The sequence below is a fragment of the Asparagus officinalis genome, chromosome 6 (genome assembly GCF_001876935.1).
Source record: "Asparagus officinalis chromosome 6, Aspof.V1, whole genome shotgun sequence".
NCBI classification, from domain to species: Eukaryota; Viridiplantae; Streptophyta; class Magnoliopsida; order Asparagales; family Asparagaceae; genus Asparagus; species Asparagus officinalis.
In genome coordinates, this window is record NC_033799.1 from 53534932 (window position 1) to 53555090 (window position 20159).

Sequence of the window (20159 nt, forward strand, 5' to 3'; positions counted from 1 at the left end):
TTTTAGCCATGATTCGATTTGAATCTGAAGAAACTCAAAAAATAAAAGTTGTATATCTCCTCGTTAGCTTTCCAATGCATCTTAGATCAGGTCATTTGGAGATATATTAAAGATAAAGCCAAAATACCAAAGATAGTACAAACTGCCTCAGAATTCCGAGATAGTGTTGGTGTCTTAGAGAAGAATGATGATTTTAGCCATGATCTGATTTGAATCTGAAGAAACTCAAAACATAAAAGTTATAGATATATTTGTCATATTTCTAATGCATCTAGAATCAAGTCATTTGGAGTTCATATGAGGAAGTTAGGGCCAAAATACCCAAGACACTTCAAAGTGTCTCGGCTTGGCCGAGACACTTGTAAGTGTCTCGGCCACGCCGAGACACTCATAAGTGTCCGCAACCCCCAGAATACTGTTTTTGGCTGTTTTGAACCATTTTTTTATGTTAACCACCTGGATTTGTTCCAACTGATCTGAATCTATCTAAGAACGTGGTTAAGTGGTTTCAACTAAAGATAAGAGGGAATCAACCGTTCTTATCCGAACATAGGGCTCCTGAAGCCTATAAATACAGCCCCAGGGCCTTCATTTTTCAAGATCTAGAATTTTTGAGTATCGGCGAAGCCCTTCCGAATTGAGGACTGATGAGCCACGAATTTCAGAGAGGAGGAGGAGAGATCGGATTAAGTTCGTCAGCATAAAGAAGAGGAGCGCGTTAAATCTGCAACCCGGTTCGTCCTTTAAGATTACCCCGTTGCAGTGATCTTAAGAAGAGTAATTATCTTGCTGTTACCAAGATAAGCGCTTCGGCTTCTTGATTCCTTCGCAAATCGATGAAGCTCTGGATCTGATCTGATCATTTGGTGGTCTACGGATATCAACGTCCCCGTCAAAGGCCAAGATCCCCCGCAAGCAGAAAACCGATAAACAATCTCTGCGCTATTTGATGACAAGTGTATTTTCATTGTGTAAAAGTCTTATAAAAAGACTATCTTTTTGTATTTTTATTATAACGACTGAAGTTGTAATGAGTACCTCAATGAAGAAACCAATTTTCTCCCCAAACACAGAGTTCTATTGTATTATAATCTCTTTATTTAACTGTTCATTGGGATTGTTTCCTTCTACCCAAATTGCTACCACTTGCTCTGCTGTTGGAAAGTTATAAATCATTTGGTCAAGGTTAGTGTTCTTAGATATACAGATTTGTAATTTTCTCAACGTTGGTACATCTTTAACCCTTCGTAGAATTTTCGCATAAGGATTGTCTTCTAGGATTTTCATTATAGTCTTCATTGTGTTTTCTGCTAAGTTCCCTTCTTGTATGACATTCATCATATTTTGCAATTCATTATCTGTGTCATAAAAATATAACTGGAAGAAGCTTGGTCTATCATTTTGTGGTATCAATCCAGGCAAACTATGGTAAATCTGACATTGTGCTCTAAAAGTGTATATTCCATGCCTTAAAGATGCTAAGTTTTTATCAATTGCTACCCCAAATAAAGTGAATGAGAAAACACTATTATATGCTCTAATGTTTCTCCTAAACTCAACACTCTCATTATAATCCAATGTTAGCAAGTTATATAATTCACCCGGAATACGAGGTTCCACAAGTGCTGTTTCTCCATTATTGCAGCAAAAAGATGGACTCTCATATTGAAATTTCATTGCTCCACAATAGATACAACTTGCTATCTATCCAAGCTTGTGTAGTTCTGAACAGGACGGCCTTGATATATTTGTTCCTATATGATTGTAATATGTTAGTAGTTAATTTTATATACTATAAAAACTTAAATTGTTATATTTTTAAACTTATCAAAGCTCACTGTTACATTCAACTTGGTAATTGGATGCTCGTTCTGGCCAGCTTGCACATCTTTTCTTTGACTGCTCTTCTGCATTTTGACTATTATCCATTGTCCTCTTTATTCTCTTATTTTGACACACACTTCCAATATAAGCTTCTCTTTCCTTAGTAGTTAGCGCATTGTAGTAATTTTTTCTTTTGATTTTCTTTGATGTTGTTGATAAATGTATATGAATATATTAGAATTATTTGTTATTCATTATCTTGAGGATGCATTAGAAAAATTAAATTAGTTCGGCTAACCTTCATTTGATTCCATTTGATTTTTCCAATAATTACGCAAACTTGTGAGAATATTATTTTAACTGCACAAGAATTGAACGTTAATTTATTTTTCATATTAATCTAGTACATACATCTAATAAATTTAAATGTTATAAATTCATTTATTATGTAATTTTAATAATCGACACAATGGAAAATTTCATAATATAGTTAAATCCAGTTAAGTTGACATGGTAATTAAACACTAATAAAACTAATGTTATAATTACTATACGAACTATATAAAGCATTAATTTTGAAAAGGAAATGTACCTTGTTTTCCTTGCTGTAGTTTTTGCTTGTTCTTAATCTTTCATTATGAAAAAATATTGAAAATATAAAGTTAGTACAACCATACATGGGTTCAATTATATAGATGAATGCTCTTGCAGGTTGCATTCAGAGCATAAGAAGCTATCCACTACAGCAAAGGTCAACGTGGATAAATTACTAAACCATAACAAGAATCTTTGTTAGTAAATACCCCCAAGGTTCCAAAAGCTAAACATGCAATATTACAGCTATAATATTGTATATAGCACCTTATGGAATAAAAAATAAGTTTTCTTGGTTTAATTATTATTACAGGGTATATTGCCGTTCGGCGTCAAATAGCTTGCTGTCCATTAGCTCATACTTTATTAATATCAACTTAATCTTAAATGTTGTATAATTTTGGTTTTTAAAAAGTCAATCATGGGAGCAAAAACAACATGAACTTTTTTAGCTGATTATTACTATATATAAAACAATACTAAAGGTTCCAGAGCAAAGCACATGTAATGTGTTAGTTAGAGGTAGAGATGAAATATGGGACAATATTTAATGTCTAACATATGATTAAAAATAACCTGCACCATTATAATACATCATGCTTAACACTACACATAAAATTGCATAACATATGAGGTTGTTCTAAGCTTCTAGCTGATTTTATCACACTGTAGTATGTATCTATTCGTAATACATTACCTCTTCAGTGTTTTAGTGACATAATTTCTCTATGGTCAATGCTTGAGCGTCAATTGCAGTCTGTTAGTATTAATACAGAAGTGCTTATGTGGTTATCTCCACAAACGTACTGTACAAAAAAATGATACATTATAAATAGTAATTTTCAATGTTAATTACTACTCGGATTTAACATTATCAAAATTACAAAGTAAAACGTTATGTTGCATATGCATATCTCCAACGCACGTAGATGATACATTGTGAATCTTTTCAAAAGAGAGATAAAATAAAGTTTGTAGCACTAATAAAACTATTGTTATAATTACTATACAAACTATATAAAGCATTACTTTTGAAAAGGAAATGTACATTGCTTTCCTTGCTGTAGTTGTTGGTTATTCTTAATCCTTATACCTAGAAAAAAAGAACTTAGTATCATCATTTATGCAATTTTTCAACATAGAAAATGGTCAATTTTATACTGAAGTCTTGTAAAATAAAAGGTCTGTCTATTTATACTGGTATTTTGCATGAAGGGTACATGGGAAATATCTGCATGTGTGCATGGGTGGGTGTATAGGTGCACGCATGTGTGTGAAGATATGCACACGCTTGTGTGTGAAGACATGCAATTTCTTAGTCTGTTGTTAAAAGTCTTTAACTGCTTGTTTTGTTACTTATCCTTTTTTTTTTACATGTGCAAGAGAAGAAAGTGAAGAGAGTTTCTGAGGTGAATGTCGACCCTTTGGTAGGCAATGGCAGCATAACCAGTCCCAGTACATCTAATCCTAGAGGACATCTTCCAAACGGTGGATGTTCAGAAAGGCCATGCAGTGATTGAGCAGTGACTTCTCATTTCCTCCTGGAGGTTTTCCATCCCTGCATTTCCTTGTAGTAGTAGTACTTATCCCAATGTACCTTATAATTTATACATAACATGGCAGCTGATATTTCCCATGCATAATACACATCTTTATAACAATCACATAACATGCACATGTGTTGGAAGCACTTGATATATGTGCCCTGATATATATCGGCCAAAAATTTGTGAAGTTCTGAAGGTGAGCTAAAAAAATATAAAAAACATATTTTATCATAATTATAAATCATTAATCATAATCATAAATCATAAATGAATAAAATTGAAATATCAGTGATGCAGCAGACAAAATAGAACACAAGTATTTAACACCCAAAATCATATCCTTCATAAGGTCGATGTTAAAGAAAGATAAAGAGGCAAACATAGGCTTTTTGTTGCATAATTAAAGCTAATAAAAATAACAAAAACTTATAAACTTTTCCAATACTACGATTGACAAATCAGACCTAAATTTATTTTATTGACTTGATAATTATTTTTCTAAGACTCATCTCAACTTTTTTTTTTCTTGACGAATTTTTCAGATTGCTTCTAGAATGCCCATAGCTTCAGTAAACATTTTATCCGCTTCTTCTTCATCCTTGATCTTAGCAGCAATAGAAACATTAACTTTAGCAGTAGTATGAGTATTTTTGCTAGGGACATAATCAGGATCTGAATCCTCAACCTTCATTTTTTTTGTTAACTTCATAAGAGCTTTCCTCCTCATCATCATCATAATACTCCTCAATCGATGGTTCTTCTTCATCATCATATAGTCGAGCTGAAGTACCAATTGCATGCTTGTTTGTTGAGTGACCCTCATTTAACATCTTTTTCTGATCGTCTTCATCGTCACTTGATGAAATTTCAATAATTTTTTTGGCCTTAGTATTAGTAAAAGTTTTAAACTCATATGGTTTGGGAACTAATTTGCGTGCTGTGCGTTTCAACATCTGTTATGAAACCACAAAAGGAATTATTAATACAGCTATAATATAAGTGTTGTCACTTTAGATATCATATTGGTTGCCGCGAACCCTTTGACATGATTGGTACTCTTTCATATTTGTTACTTTTAACTAATTATATTCCAATATAGCAATTATTCAATGATAATTAAAATTTTCAAACTGAAAGATTACATTCAATAAAAGGATTTCCAACAAAAAAATATTTATATTCCAATATAGCAATTACTCAATGATAAGTCGTTATGCCTTGTAACTCGTATGGCTAGGTATAACAAAGGGCAAGCTTGGGTTATGAACATGAGCTTGCAGGCAAGGATCAGGCTAGCAAATTAGTCTCATAATATGCAATTCTTCGTGAGCGTCAGCAACACTTTCATATAATTCATTTTAAATTTAACTAATACTCTCATCTTCCGTGAATCACTGTATAGTTTTTTATTTATCATTTAGTAAATAACATAGATGTTTAAGTAAATACAAATATTATAATTGAAGTGTCTAATGGAGTGAAGAGAACCAAATTCTGCTACAGATGTGAAAAAAACTATTTTCAGAGTTTTATATCACATGAAGAAATAAAAATATTCCTAAAGAAAATCATAATCTAGCAAGGATCTTAATATTAACTTATTAAAAGGTCCATGTGGAACCTGTGTGCAAAAGAGGACTCAGAGACAAAAAAAATTCTAATGCACTCATTCCAACATAAACATCATGCATGCATGCAACCATCTATTGTGCTTTTGTTTCATGACATTTATCATGCTATTGTTAATCAAGCTATGAATTCTCTTAAACTTTATTGCATACCACAAAGTTTAGTACTGACAAAATCAACCATTCATGTGAAAAAGCATGGTAAAAAGTTTTTATTTAAAAATAAAACAACGAAAGAGCAAAAAACTATACAAGATATGAGTGGGAGATACGCACATCACATCAACGTTAATTAATTTCTTTCCATATATATTTCTATGGTTAGTGCAAACTGTAATGTAGTAATACACCATGCAAAATATTTGAAGTATGTAGAAAAAAAAGAGGAGTATCTAAAGTATGAACGCCTTCATCCAAACTGAATCATGTAACCTCCTAATTGAACATTAACACGGCTAGCATTTGACGCTTGAAAAAATGACCCAATAAATGAAATGATATTATGATATTTGAACACAATTGAGAATCAAGATACAAGTATTAAAAAATAAGATCAAAGCGTGTGATACCTTGCGGTACAGATTCACAACAAAAACCAAGCTAGCATTTTTACTTCATTTATGAACTGCTCTCAATTTCTATATACTAAATTTTCAGGCCTTTCACATAAAAAGCAAGCAGAAGCAAAACAATTCTAATGTATTAGTTTTTCTTTTTCCATCAAAAATTTATGTAGTTGAATGCAAAGTGAGAAACATCTAGTATGACAATTTTCTTGAAAGTGAGAATCCTTAAAGAATATGGTTCATTGAAGGTCTATTTGTATCAATCATGGTGATAAAATCAATTGTTATGATGTAATAATATATCCTCATGTTTTTAACTGCTTTTAATGTGGGAACATTTTTAAAAAATTCTGAAAGGGAAATTAGTGATTAAACTGTTACAGTCCATTTAACAGAACATACGGGGGGAAAACTCAGTGCATATATCAAATTATTCAACTCAAAAAAATGAAGTAAAGCCAAATACAATAACAGTTTAATCATATTCAACAGATATCACTAAAAATACATTACAAAATGCTATAATTGTAAGAAATGATATTATGATATTTGAACACAATTGAGAATCAAGATACAAGTATTAAAAAATAAGATCAAAGCGTGTGATACCTTGCGGTACAGATTCACAACAAAAACCAAGCTAGCATTTTTACTTCATCTATGAACTGCTCTCAATTTCTATATACTAAATTTTCAGGCCTTTCACATATATTAGTTGAAGAAAAGCAAGCAGAAGCAAAACAATTCTAACATATTAGTTTTTCTTTTTCCATCAAAAAGTTATGTAGTTGAATGCAAAGTGTTTTTGTAGCTGCTAAGTGTTTTTGTCCTTCCGTTTAAGTGAATAGTCAGTGTTAATAAGTAAATAAATTGTGGATAGGACGTAATAGACTCTGTGATTGGGCAAGTTCAATGTTTTAGGTAGAAGTTGAACATATTTTGGTTAGTTAAAGAAGATATATGGAACTTGAGTATATGTAGTAAAATAAGAATAAGGAGAAATGTCTAGTATGACCATTTTCTTAAAAATGAGAATCCTTAAAGAATGTGGTTCATTGAAGGTCTATTTGTATTTTTTAAACTATATATTAGGTCTTATCCTTTTGTACCCACCAACTTCAATACCTATTCTGTATTCTTCTGTTTGTGTATGAATTTAATCTATGTAGCGCTTGTCTGTTTCTTAATGATAAATCATGGAGCTAAAATCAATTGTTATGATGTAATAATATATCCTCATGTTTTTAACTGCTTTTAATATGGGTACATTTTTTAAAAAAAATCTGAAAGAGGAAATTATTGAAGAAACTTTACAAAAAGTTTCATTGCATTTCTTTCCGAAAAGCTCTAAAATGGATTTCCTTAAATTAGAGTTACATCAATCAATGAGAGGGAGCCACCTCAGTTTCCCTTATGGTTTTAAAGAGGATAATTGTTTGTCATACGGGGTAAAAAAGCTCAGTGATGATGAACCCACAAAAAAATATAGTCCATTTAACAAAACATACGGGGGATAAAAACTCAATGCATATATCAAATTATTCAACTCCAAAAAATGAAGTAAACCCAAACACAATAGCAGCTTAATCATATACAACACATATCACTAAAAATACATTACAAAATGTTAGAATTGTAAGAGGAAAATCATAAAGATAAAATAAAAAATTAATTTACCTTTGATAGCTTTCTACTCCTCCAATCAATATCAGACACCTAACAACAACAATCAACAATCAATCACTACCAAAAATAAAGGTAATCCATCAAACAATCAAACTAAGAACTTGAATAAGAAATTACAAGAAGGTAATAAGAATAACAAATATCCATACTTATAATACAATTGGAAAAAAAACCTTATTTGTTCCATCAAAATTGAATCAGAAGGTATTTATAGAAACATAAAACGGATGGGGAGAGTAGGTGAGGAGACGGAAACTGAAGTGAGGAGTTCAATTTAATTTAGAGACGGAGAGAGGGAGAGGGGCAGGGGAAAGCACCGATAACGAAGGTAATAAAGGGATTTGGGCGTTATCAAAGAAAGAGGGAGAGGGGAAGGCGAGAGATCGGTTCGATTTTGGCCGTTATCAAAGAGAGAGGGAGAGGGGAAGGGGAGAGGGCGGATAACGAAGGGGATAATATTTATTTGCATTATGAAAGAGGATGGGGAATAATAGAGGGATAATATATATACATATAGGATAAAATTAGAATTATAAATTTTGAAGAGGGCAAATTGGGTATGCAAAAGTTTTGACATATGTTTTCTCTTATAGAAGTAGTATAGATATGCTGAGATTGTTGTTGTATCGGGAGAATCTCAGTACTCCTTTGGCTTCTTCATCTGAACTTGAGAAGTTAAATCGTGGCTAAGCTTTTCCAAAGCTAATCCGATTTAGGGCACCACTTTTAGGTTGAACCATGAAAGTGATATTTTCCGAGTGATCTAGTTGCTTATGAGTTACGACTTGCTTATTCGTATGTACAATGCCGATTCTTAAGCTAGCTTAGACATTAGAGTTTGACCCTTGAGTTTACAGACTCAAGAGCCTAAAGAGTAGTCATAAGCAAACTCTTCTTAATTAAAGATCCAGTCACCCCTGATCTTCGACTGACTGGTCATCTAGGGTAATTATAAGTGGATCTATCTCTCAAACTAGGTAATCATTGGGATCTGGCTCGATGTTTGCTTCATTATCGTTGTTCTCATCATTGGAAAGTACAATCTTGATTGTATGATTTTTATCGTATAAGAGAGAGTCGATAAAATAACTCTCTACCCCCTTGAAGGGATGCCTTTTAGTATTAACCTTTTGTTTAACCCCCTATTCATCAATGTATTTTAAATACTGATAAAGTGTTGAGGGGACAAGTATGTTGGAATCGATTCATTGTCATCCAAGGAGAAGGTTGTAAGGTGTTTCGACGTTGATGACATAACAAGTTACTTCCGTCTTCAAATCATTGATCTGACATTTTAGTCGGATCTTCCTAAGAGATCAGTTGCGGATGGAGTAGGAGCTGAATATGATGGCAAAAGTCTTTGAGAGTTTGTGAAGGGGAATACCAAAAAAACTCAAAGAGTCTTTGTGAAATTATGCTCAATACAGAGCCTGCATCAATGTGAACCCCTTAGACCTTTGCCAACCTTACATACCCGATATAGTAAAGGGGCCGATTGTGATGGTGGTCTTTGATGAGAATATCTTCTGGGGTGAAAGTGATACAAGGTGCTTGTTGTTGGCACTGATAACACTAATTGTGCCCTTCATTCGAAGAAGGCTCAATCATGTGGGTGAGGAATGCCTCATTGTCATTCAAAACTTCTTTTAAAACTTCTCTCGTTTCCTTATACAAACATAAATTTAGAATAAGGTTACATGAGCTGGGATATGGCTGGTAGTTGAGCCATAATGTCATACTAGAACAGGGCTTTGGGACCATCTGAGGGACATTGCAATGCCTTCCCAAATTGAGTCTCCTTTTGCTTGGATCGGTTTGGGTTGTTTGGAAGACCCTGGCTAGTCATAATTCTTTAAATAATCTCAGCCAGACCATGTGCTTGTTATGACAATCTTTTCTTCCTCTGTATCAGTGAGCGAGGTTACTTGTAGAGATGCCTCCCCAATGATTGCCGAGATGGCATTGCAAGATTTCATCTTGCGCTTGGTCTTGGGCTTCTAAAGAGTCTAATGCTCATCTTGGAGAAGATACGGATGTACCCAAATCATTTCTCCTTTTGTTGTAGTGAGAGGGATTAAGACTTGCCTTTGTCGATTTTATTGGTCATAGTTGACCACTTCCATCCTCGCAATAGGAATGTGGACAATGTGTGTGTGTGTGTGTGTGTGTACACTCACATAAATCTTGGTCTTGGATTTTCGGCATGGAGACAAATTGGAGGGTCACTATATTGGCAGTGACTTTCTTCTACTCAGATTTGAGCTGGACAATACTTAACTCGACAAAGGTCTAAATTTTATCCTTGAGGATGTAGCAGTTCTTCTTTGAATATCCCAGCATTCTGTGATAAAGATAATAGTTTGGGTCATCAGTCTTTCCGACTTCTTCAGAGCGTCTAACTTCATGAAACTTTAATCGATTGCCCTTGTTGAGAACATAGAAGATGGCTACTGTATATTCATCTTTAAAAGAATAAATATGTTGAATATTCTTCCTTGGTTCCCTTTTCTGGTTGCTGGGATTTTGGACCTCGACTGTGAAAGCCTCTTTGGCTTTCAACTAGGAAGTTTTCCCTTGCTTACCTTTGGTGCCCTTAAAGTTAGCGTCGGGCTCAAACTTGTTAAAATTTCTAATAATTTTTCTGCTATCTCAGCTTGTTACATCAAATCCTTCCATGTGTGAGCTGTAATAGCATCCATGTAGGCTTCTATCCATCCCACAAAATTATGTAGACAAGTTTAAAGTAACATCGGCAGAGGCATATCTCAACATTACAATGTCAGATTTTAGATCTTTCAATGAATTCCCTAACCGTCTTATTTTCATCTTGCTTTTCAGAAAGGAGTTTGACCATAGTAGCATCAGATTGTTACTCATGGAATTGTGAGAGGAACTTTAATTATAGGTCCGCCCCATAATTTGATTGAACCCTCGAGTAAATTCTGGAACAAATCAAAGGCTACTGCCTAGAGGGTGCAAATAGAAAGCCGCACCTAAATAGCATTGTTACCCATTACATTCTCAGTTTTTTGATGAAAGTAGTAGATATGTTGGTTTGCCCAAAGTTTGAAAGGTTGGCCTCTTGAATTTTTATTGGACAGGGAACCACGTCTCACTTGATGGGGTAAGGTTTGGTAATTCCAACCTTCTTGAGCTCAGTTCGTTGAGAAAGAATATTGAGTTGTTTTTTAATGTCATCCAAGGCATTTGTTTCCTTGCTTGGCATCGGAGGTGCTGACGTTTTAGATCCCAAATGGTCCGAATCTGCATCATCTTGATACACATGATTTCCATCTAGAGAGGATTTGTTGATCGGCTTTTTCCCTTTGAAGAGCTTGGTTGAGGCTGAGATGCTTATAAGAGTTACTAACGCATTTTTTTCCAAAAGTTTTATTCCCTCATCTGAATCTCTCGTTTGAGCTGCCATTTGACCAAGATGATCTTCTCGGTCCATCACATATACTTCCCATTGTCATTCATTACTTGAACTAGGGATTGCGTTTGATGCTATGGAGGAGTTGCCGTCGCTAACAAAAGGATGATCACTAAAAAGGAGTTTGTTGAACAGATGACCTCAGAACAGAGTAGTCAAAGGGGATAGCTACCCCCTGTCTTGATCTAGTATTGCGATAGACATCTTTGGTTTCTAGATTTGATGTTTTGTCATCATCTTCTCAGGTTACATCGGTCATATTAACCGTGAACTCTTGGAGATCAAGGTCGAAAGCAGCCTTGTTCTTGCAAGATTACTATCACCATTTGCCCCTAAACTTTAAAGGTTTGGGGAATGTGCTTAGACAGATAAATAAAAACTCTTTGATAGATAGAGACATACATATCTCCTTGATGCAGCTATCGCTCTTCTTGAAAGCAACTTCATTGGGCTGGCTTTTGGCATTATAACATTGTCTAAGATGATGTTGCTTTGACCTATGACTGTCATGGCCAATTGTGACTTCATCACAAGCTTGAACTTGTGAATAAGACTTAGAATTTCCATGGGCGAAAGTTTTCCCTTTTGGGAGTTTAATTGGAGGGTAATCCCCATTTTTTGTTTCTATTAAGGAAGCAAGCTAAGCGTTATAAGATACTTTAAAGCAAACCCCCCAAAGGGGTTATGGACTGATGTCCAATCAGAGAGATGTCTAAATATCCTAACCTTCGCTTAGGGTGAGGGTCGCTAAGACCTCATTCGAGGCGAAGCTCATTTTGCTTTGAGCGAAGCTAGGGCTGTCTTCAAAGAGGATTGTCTTGCTCTCGGTGAAGTTTGCTTTGCCTTTGGCGAAGTTGAGGTTGGTGAGGCACGCCTTGCTGTGGGCAAAGCTGGAGTTGTCTTCACTCTTGGTAAAGTTCATGCTAGTCCATCGAAGGTAGAGCTATCTTCGGCGAGGTTGGACTTGCTTGGGGTGAAGTTTGTTTTGCCTTTAGCAGGACTTGGGCTATCTTCGGTGAGGCTTACCTTGCTGATGTGGGGTGAGCCTTATTCAGAATTGTGAATGACTTGGTCCACTTGGGTTGTCTTCAGTGAAGTTCGTTGGCTGGCGAACTTCATCTATGAGTTTAAATTTGACACAGAATTTGACTCATGATCTGGTCAACTAATTAACCCTTTAGATTCGGCCTGGGGCGTGAATTGGTAGTTGACTCGTTCTTGACTTGGTCGAGCTGAGTCAATCTGGGCTGCGTGACGAGGTTCGCCTGCTTTGTCAAGCAACGTTCGCTACAGCTTGTTGTGGGCTCAGTTTTGGGCTCATTCGAAGTGTTTATCCCATGGGCATTCACTTTTTGATCCAAGCTAAATGTTGGCCTAGATAGAAAATATATTTTAACCATCTACAATCACAAATAACGAAAACTTATCTATAGTAACTACTAATCTCTGTCAAGATGGCATGAATAAGTAATATAACATTTCTGGTATCATTGACCACTACTCCCAAGGTAAAGGAACTAAAAAAAAGAAAAAACCTTGATTGAAATTAAAGCGAAAACTCAAACTCTATAATCACAGAAACTGAGGATGGTTTCCTCTTATAGCGTATATGCTGGTCTTAGAAATCCACAGTTTTCAATATATTTTCAATCTAAATCTTTTTAAAATCTCATCCAAATCAAAATCTACTTTCTACCCATTATTTACTTTCATGCAAATTCATCAATTATGTCAAATTTTACCATTTGGAGGAGCCCAAAGCTCTCATGCACCAAAAATGGGGACAACCCCTTTCCAATCTCATTCTTCCAAAATCCGAAATATCGAATACAATTTATAAAATAATACTACACAAGAAAACTTGTGAAAACACTATGACTATGCAATTTTATTAAACCTTGCACTAATTAGTTCTTCCCTTAAAAGTGATTGCCAAGATGATCTTCACCTCATAGAGAGATCCTACCCTTATCAAAGCCCACAAAATTGAAATAAATCAAAACTCAAGTTTTCTTGATTGAAAAGATAAAGAAACTCGTAATCTCAAATACGTATAAGTTTAAATTTTGGAAAAACAAGTTTAGCAAGTTAAAACACTTGCTTTGGTTCTTCAAGCTCTCTTTCTTTGGCCTCTTGCTCTTCTAATTGCCGCACTAAGATTGAAATGGGAAGAGAAGTTGCGTAATAGTGGTTTTAGCTATCAGGTATTGGGTGATGGGTTCACATCCTACGGGGTCTCAATGCACTAAGGGGCTGTTTGTTTCACCAAGGACTAGGAATAGGATTAGGAATCCTATTTAATTTATGGATTCCAACCTAATCCATAAAAATTTTATAGACAAGTTTGAGTTTTATGGAATCCCACTTTTTTTGGCTTTTAATGTTTGTTTCACCCAAAGGATTAGTAATCTCACTTTTATAGAATTGGTCCAATTCCTAATACCATGTTTGGTTCAAGGAGAATATTTTTCTTGGGATCGTTACTGTAGCAACGGCCATCTCAATTTTCAGTTAATAAAATACTGTAGCAACGGATTTAAGCCCCCAAATCATATTTCCAGCAACAAACACTGTAACAACATTTACATATCACTGTAGCAACGGAAATAAGCCCCAAAAATCAGATTTTCAAGCATCAAACACTGTAGCAATGGTTTTTTGGCTCCAAAATCATATTTCCAGCAGCAAACACTGTAACAACATTTACATTTCACTGTAGCAACGGAAATAAGCCGCAAAAATCAGTTTTTCAAGCATCAAACACTGTAGCAACGGCTGTTTCTTAGGAATCACTGTAGCAACGGCTATTTCAGGGGTATGGTGTCTATAAATACACCTTGAGGCCTCACATATAATCCCATCATTCTCATTTTTCAACAATAAAAAATTCCCAAGCTCTTCAATTTGCTGCCCCGACATCAAGGATGATATCAGAAGAGTGCTGACAGAATTATGAAGTTTATTGCGACTGCAATCTCCGAACACCGATGAAAGTGTGCAATAATGGAAAAAATAAGAGTAGGTGTTATTGGGGGTGTGCAAAATTCTCAAATAAAGAATGCAATTTTTTCGAATGGGCTGAAGAAAGAGGAGAGTCATCAAGCACCCAAGGAAGCCAATATGTCAAAGAAAATAGGTACAGAGATAAATATATCTTGCAATCAAAGAAGTGTTGACCCTATAGTTTTGATGATGATTTGGCAAACAATTTATTACTAATAAGTTTTCTAGTGTTTTTGTGTTTATGGTCTCTTTTCAGGTATTTCAACACAAGTCAATCAAGCGTTAAAGATTCAAGTTCTATTGTGTGGTTTTACCTAGGTATATTGTTTAGTTTACTTACATATATTGTATGATTATATCTAAGCTCAATATATGTACACTTAACACGATTTTTGACGTTCTCTATCATATAAATGATTTTTCTTCAAACGTTGTTACAATAACTTTTATCTCGTGTTTACAGCTCTTTCGTGCTTCTTTATACACATATAATATATGCACAATACATATATACATGTTTACAAGTTCTATGTCAATTTTTATGTTCGCGAAAAACATGTATTTTAAACACTTTTCAAAAACAGGGAGTTTTCACAAACGAAAATTGATTTTCCAAAAATTCCTTTTCAAACATGTTTATTTTATTATTTAGAATCTTTCCCCAAAGTTTCATTATTTTTGGATTTAATTTGATATTTTTTTTGGATTTTCTAATCAGCCCCAAAACCTGGAAATATGCTCATGTCAGATTTCGGTCGACCGGTACGGTCGACCGACAGTTGTTCCTTTTCTGAGTAAATTTCCAGAGAGCCTTCCGATCGACCAGAATTTCCATCGGACGATCAAAATTTCCAATTCGGTCGACCGAAATTTCCGTCGGTCGACCGCCAGCTTTAAAACTTCGTTCTCTGGGTTTTTGAACTAAGCGGTCGACCGGACCGGTCGACCGCCGAGTTGTCAGATGTGTATAACGGCTAGTTTTTCAAATGGGTTTTTTGGTCTTTTTGCCTACTTTTTGCTGTTGTATTGGGGTGCTATATATACCCCATTACTGCTCTTCTTCAAATATAACCAAGAAATCTAAGTTTGTTGTTTAGCAAGATATTAATCGCGTTTAAGAGCTGTTTAAGAGTTGTTTCGTTAATCAGTTTTCAAGAGAAAGTTTTCTACAACAAGAAGAGGGTTTCACATTCTATTGGGATCATCATTTCTTCAACTCCTCTTGTTCATTGAAAAGTTTTTCTAAACTCTTTCCATATAGCTTATTATTTTACTTTCATTTGATTAGCTATATTCATTGAGTTATTTATTGAGTTTTATTTACTATTATCACACACACTTATTGAGCTTGATATTTTCATATTATATATTGTGGGTTGTGAGGTGTGATTTAGTGAGTGTGAGCTTCATTGTGTTCTCACTTGTTAATTGAGAACAAATCATTGTATTTAACTTTTATTTGTGAGAATCACTTGTAATACACTTGTACACCGAGAGAAGTGTGAGGAGAGAGAGACGGGGTCAAATCCAATAGGAGTGGCGTCGATTGACGAACCTAGGGAGAGGTTGTAATCGAGCACTTGAGGAGGAGGACACGGGCTAGATTCCTACACTTAGTGTGTAAAGTGTGATTGTTGAGTGATTGTGTAGTGTGATAGTTTTCGGTGAACTTGTAAACCGAGTGTGTAGAAGTTCCGGCTTCCAAACCGGATTGTGATAGTGGATATCTCCTCGAGGTGAGGAGCGGGGACGTAGGTCGTGGGGACCGAACCTCGTAAACATATCGTGTGTTTGTGTTTTGCTTGTCTCATATTTTATTTGTGCATATTCTTATTGCTCTTATTGTTCATATCTATCTCTTGCAAGAACATATTGATCTATATAATTTTAATTAGCTTTTAATTAGGATTAGATTAGCATAAGACCCTAATCATCCCCCCCCCTCTAGGGTCTAACAATTGGTATCAGAGCTTGGTGCTCTTTGATTTAAGGACTAACCGCCTTGAGTTAAAGATCCAAGTTATTGTATTAGTGCTAATCTAATTTTGATTAATTGTGCTTCTTGCATTTCATCTCTATGGATATGAATGATTCATCTTGCTTAGGATATGCTATTAATATTGCTCCTCGTTTGGATATTTTCCCCTACGCTCAATGGCGCATTAGATTCAAACTTTTTGTTCAATCTAATCAATTTGATTTGTGGGAAATTATTGAGGATGGTTATGTTATTCCCATCTTGGAAAAATCCAAATGGTGTGATAATGATAAAAGATTGTTTAACATGAACAAGCTTTTGCTAGGATTTTTGATTAGCGCTTTTCACTCATCGTTTTCTAACAAACTTGCTAATTTTGATAGTGCTTATGCTTTATGGAAACTTATTGAAGCACATGAAGGAAAATTGGAGGCTATTCAACAAGCGTTGGAAAATCCCGCTTTGAGCTCTAAGGAAGCCTCATCCCCATGTACAACACCACTAGGTAGTAACCCTAGTGAGGTATGCGATAACGATGATATTATTACTTTTGATGAACTTGCTCTTGAGTTTGAAAAATTACACAATAGCTATATTGATGTAAAAAGCAAGTATGTTAATATGAAATCCATTCATGAAACACTAGCTACTAAGTTCAATTTTATTGCAAATGAAAATATAATTCTTAAAGAATGCAATGAAAATTTGAAAATTGAAAATGCTAGTTTGCTTCATGAAAAACGTGATGCTATGTTAGAAGTAGATAAGTTAAAATCTATGATGAGTAATCTTGTTTATCCTACTTCTAGTAGCAATACTTGTATGCACAATGATGAGTTGAATCAAATGAGAAAAAGAATATCTACCTTAGATTCAACACTAAATACTTGTATTGCTAATAATAAAAAGCTTATGGACTTATGTGCAAAGGTTAATGTTAATTCTTCCAAGAAACCTATTCACTATGCACATATGTATGACAAAATTCACAAATGTTCTATTTGCGGTCTTAAAGGCCATTTAGCTCAATTTTGTCATAATGCACCAAAAATTGACAAGCCTCATAATGCACCAAAAATTGACAAGCCTATTCATGATTGTGCATCCCATCAAGCTTCCTCATCACATGCTCATGTACACACACATAGTATAAATCATAAACATGCCTATGTGTACAAATGTGATTATTGTGGTCGTTTTGGTCATTTGGCCATGTTTTGTTTCGATTTGAAAAGAAATTCTCGTTTGCAAAATAATTACAAAGGAAAATCTATTTTTGCAAATGAACCACGTGCATTCTATTTCGATCAACGTAAATCATTTAAACCTCTACATTGCACAAATTGCAATCGTATGGGTCACGTTTACAATTTTTGCTTTGATCGTATCGGTGCACAAAATACGCTCAAACGGGTTCATAACCCTAGGGCCTTGAATTTAAATGATAGGGGTGTCCCAAGTTCTAGTGGTACCAAGATGATGTGGGTACCAAAAAGACTTTTATAGTATTTTTTTTGGTTTGATTTGTTTTATTTTAAATAATTGATTTTTGAGCTTTTAATGACAAATTATACTCTTTGTACCAAAATAAATTAATCATATGTTTTTATAATTAAAACACTCATATATATCTTATAAAACTTTTAGTAGGTTGTAAAACAAATTTCCAAAAGATTTATATTGAAAAATATCTCAAAAACCATCTTTTTATTTACCTGCTTTTTTACCTTCTCGCGATCGACCGACCCGGTCGACCGACGATCTTTCTGTAATCGTTCCGGTCGACCGAGTCGGTCGACCGAAATAAAATTTCCTGCAACAGCTATGTTTTTGATTTATTGGGTTTCGGTTTTATTGGGTTTCTGTTTCAAACCCGAACTACTCATCATCATTGATCTAACCTTTTGAGACATCCTAACCGTTCCCTCATCATCTCCTTGATTCTGATGGTGATGGTGATGGTGATGGTGATGATGTTGGTAGTGGTGATGATAATGATGGTGGAGGTGATGACTGATTTGAGTTTCTTTATGTGATGTTTCTATTTGTTTTTATGTTCTCTTCTGGTTTGTAAAACTTGATAACTCTGTTTTAGTTTGAGTGTAATAACTCTTATTAGTGTGGATTCATGTGAACTTTTATGTATGGGTTGATATCAAATGCTTATGTGATATCAAATGCTTATGTTGGAACAACCTATGTTTTTATTGTTTCAAATGCTTATGTGATGATTTGTGGCTTATTATGTTTAGTTTATTTCTTCTATGATCAATGATCAATGCATAGTTAAAACAATATTCATGTTTTGGTGTGTGGAAAATAAGTTGATTATCATGAGTTCTTTGTACTGTTTATGATTGTTCAGTTTGCTTAGCTCACTTACATACTCTTTAGTGTCATTTATTCTATTTGACAGGGGGAGCCTTTGGCATACACTTCTTTGTTTTTATTATCTATGCTTATAAGCAGGGGGAGCCTTGCTCCTATCTGTCATTTTTCCCTTTTTGATGTTGTCAAAGGGGGAGAAAAATCCACATATAGTTCATATAGCTCTTTCACTGGTTTATGTGGTCATTCATATATGATTTTTCCTCCATATATAGTTAATGTGCTCTTTCATTGGTTTATGTGGTCATTCATATATGATTTATCTATATTTGGATTATATGTGGGATTATCAGTTTTTATTCCATATTAAATTGTTTGCCATCATCAAAAAGGGGGAGATTGTTTACCCTATAGTTTTGATGATGATTTGGCAAACAATTTATTACTAATAAGTTTTCTAGTGTTTTTGTGTTTATGGTCTCTTTTCAGGTATTTCAACACAAGTCAATCAAGCGTTAAAGATTCAAGTTCTATTGTGTGGTTTTACCTAGGTATATTGTTTAGTTTACTTACATATATTGTATGATTATATCTAAGCTCAATATATGTACACTTAACACGATTTTTGACGTTCTCTATCATATAAATGATTTTTCTTCAAACGTTGTTACAATAACTTTTATCTCGTGTTTACAGCTCTTTCGTGCTTCTTTATACACATATAATATATGCACAATACATATATACATGTTTACAAGTTCTATGTCAATTTTTATGTTCGCGAAAAACAGGTATTTTAAACACTTTTCAAAAACAATGAGTTTTCGCAAACGAAAATTGATTTTCCAAAAATTCCTTTTCAAACATGTTTATTTTATCATTTAGAATCTTTCCCCAAAGTTTCATTATTTTTGGATTTAATTTGATATTTTTTTGGATTTTCTAATCAGCCCTAAAACCTGGAAATATGCTTATGTCAGATTTCGGTCGACCGGTACGGTCGACCGACAGTTGTTCCTTTACTGAGTAAATTTCCAGAGAGCCTTCCGGTCGACCGGAATTTCCATCGGACGACCGAAATTTCCAATTCGGTCGACCGAAATTTCCGTCGGTCGACCGCCAGCTTTAAAACTTCGTTCTCTGGGTTTTTGAACTAAGCGGTCGACCGGACCGGTCGACCGCCGAGTTGTCAGAATGAGCATAACGGCTAGTTTTTCAAATGGGCTTTTTGGTCTTTTACTTAGTTCTAGCTGTTGTTTTGGGTGCTATATATACCCCATTGCTGCACTTCCTCTCTTAGAACCAAGAAATCTAAGTTTGTTGTTTAGCAAGATATTAATCGTGTTTAAGAGCTGTTTAAGAGTTGTTTCGTTAATCGGTTTTCAAGAAAAAGTTTTCTACAACAAGAAGAAGCTTTCACATCCTATTGGGATCATCATTTCTTCAACTCCTCTTGTTCATTGAGAAGTTTTTCTAAACTCTTTCCATATAGCTTATTATTTCACTTTCATTTGATTAGCTATATTCATTGAGTTATTTATTGAGTTTTATTTACTATTATCACACACACTT

The 20159-nt window shown here is 34.5% G+C and overlaps 1 long non-coding RNA gene across 1 annotated transcript; it reads right to left on the reverse strand.

Annotated features, from left to right (window-relative positions):
* On the reverse strand, positions 3998–8302 carry LOC109845457. The gene is made up of 3 exons (XR_002248367.1): positions 8019–8302; positions 7837–7875; positions 3998–4918 (listed from the first exon to the last, which is right to left on the reverse strand). It is a non-coding gene; the product is annotated as an uncharacterized LOC109845457 (long non-coding RNA).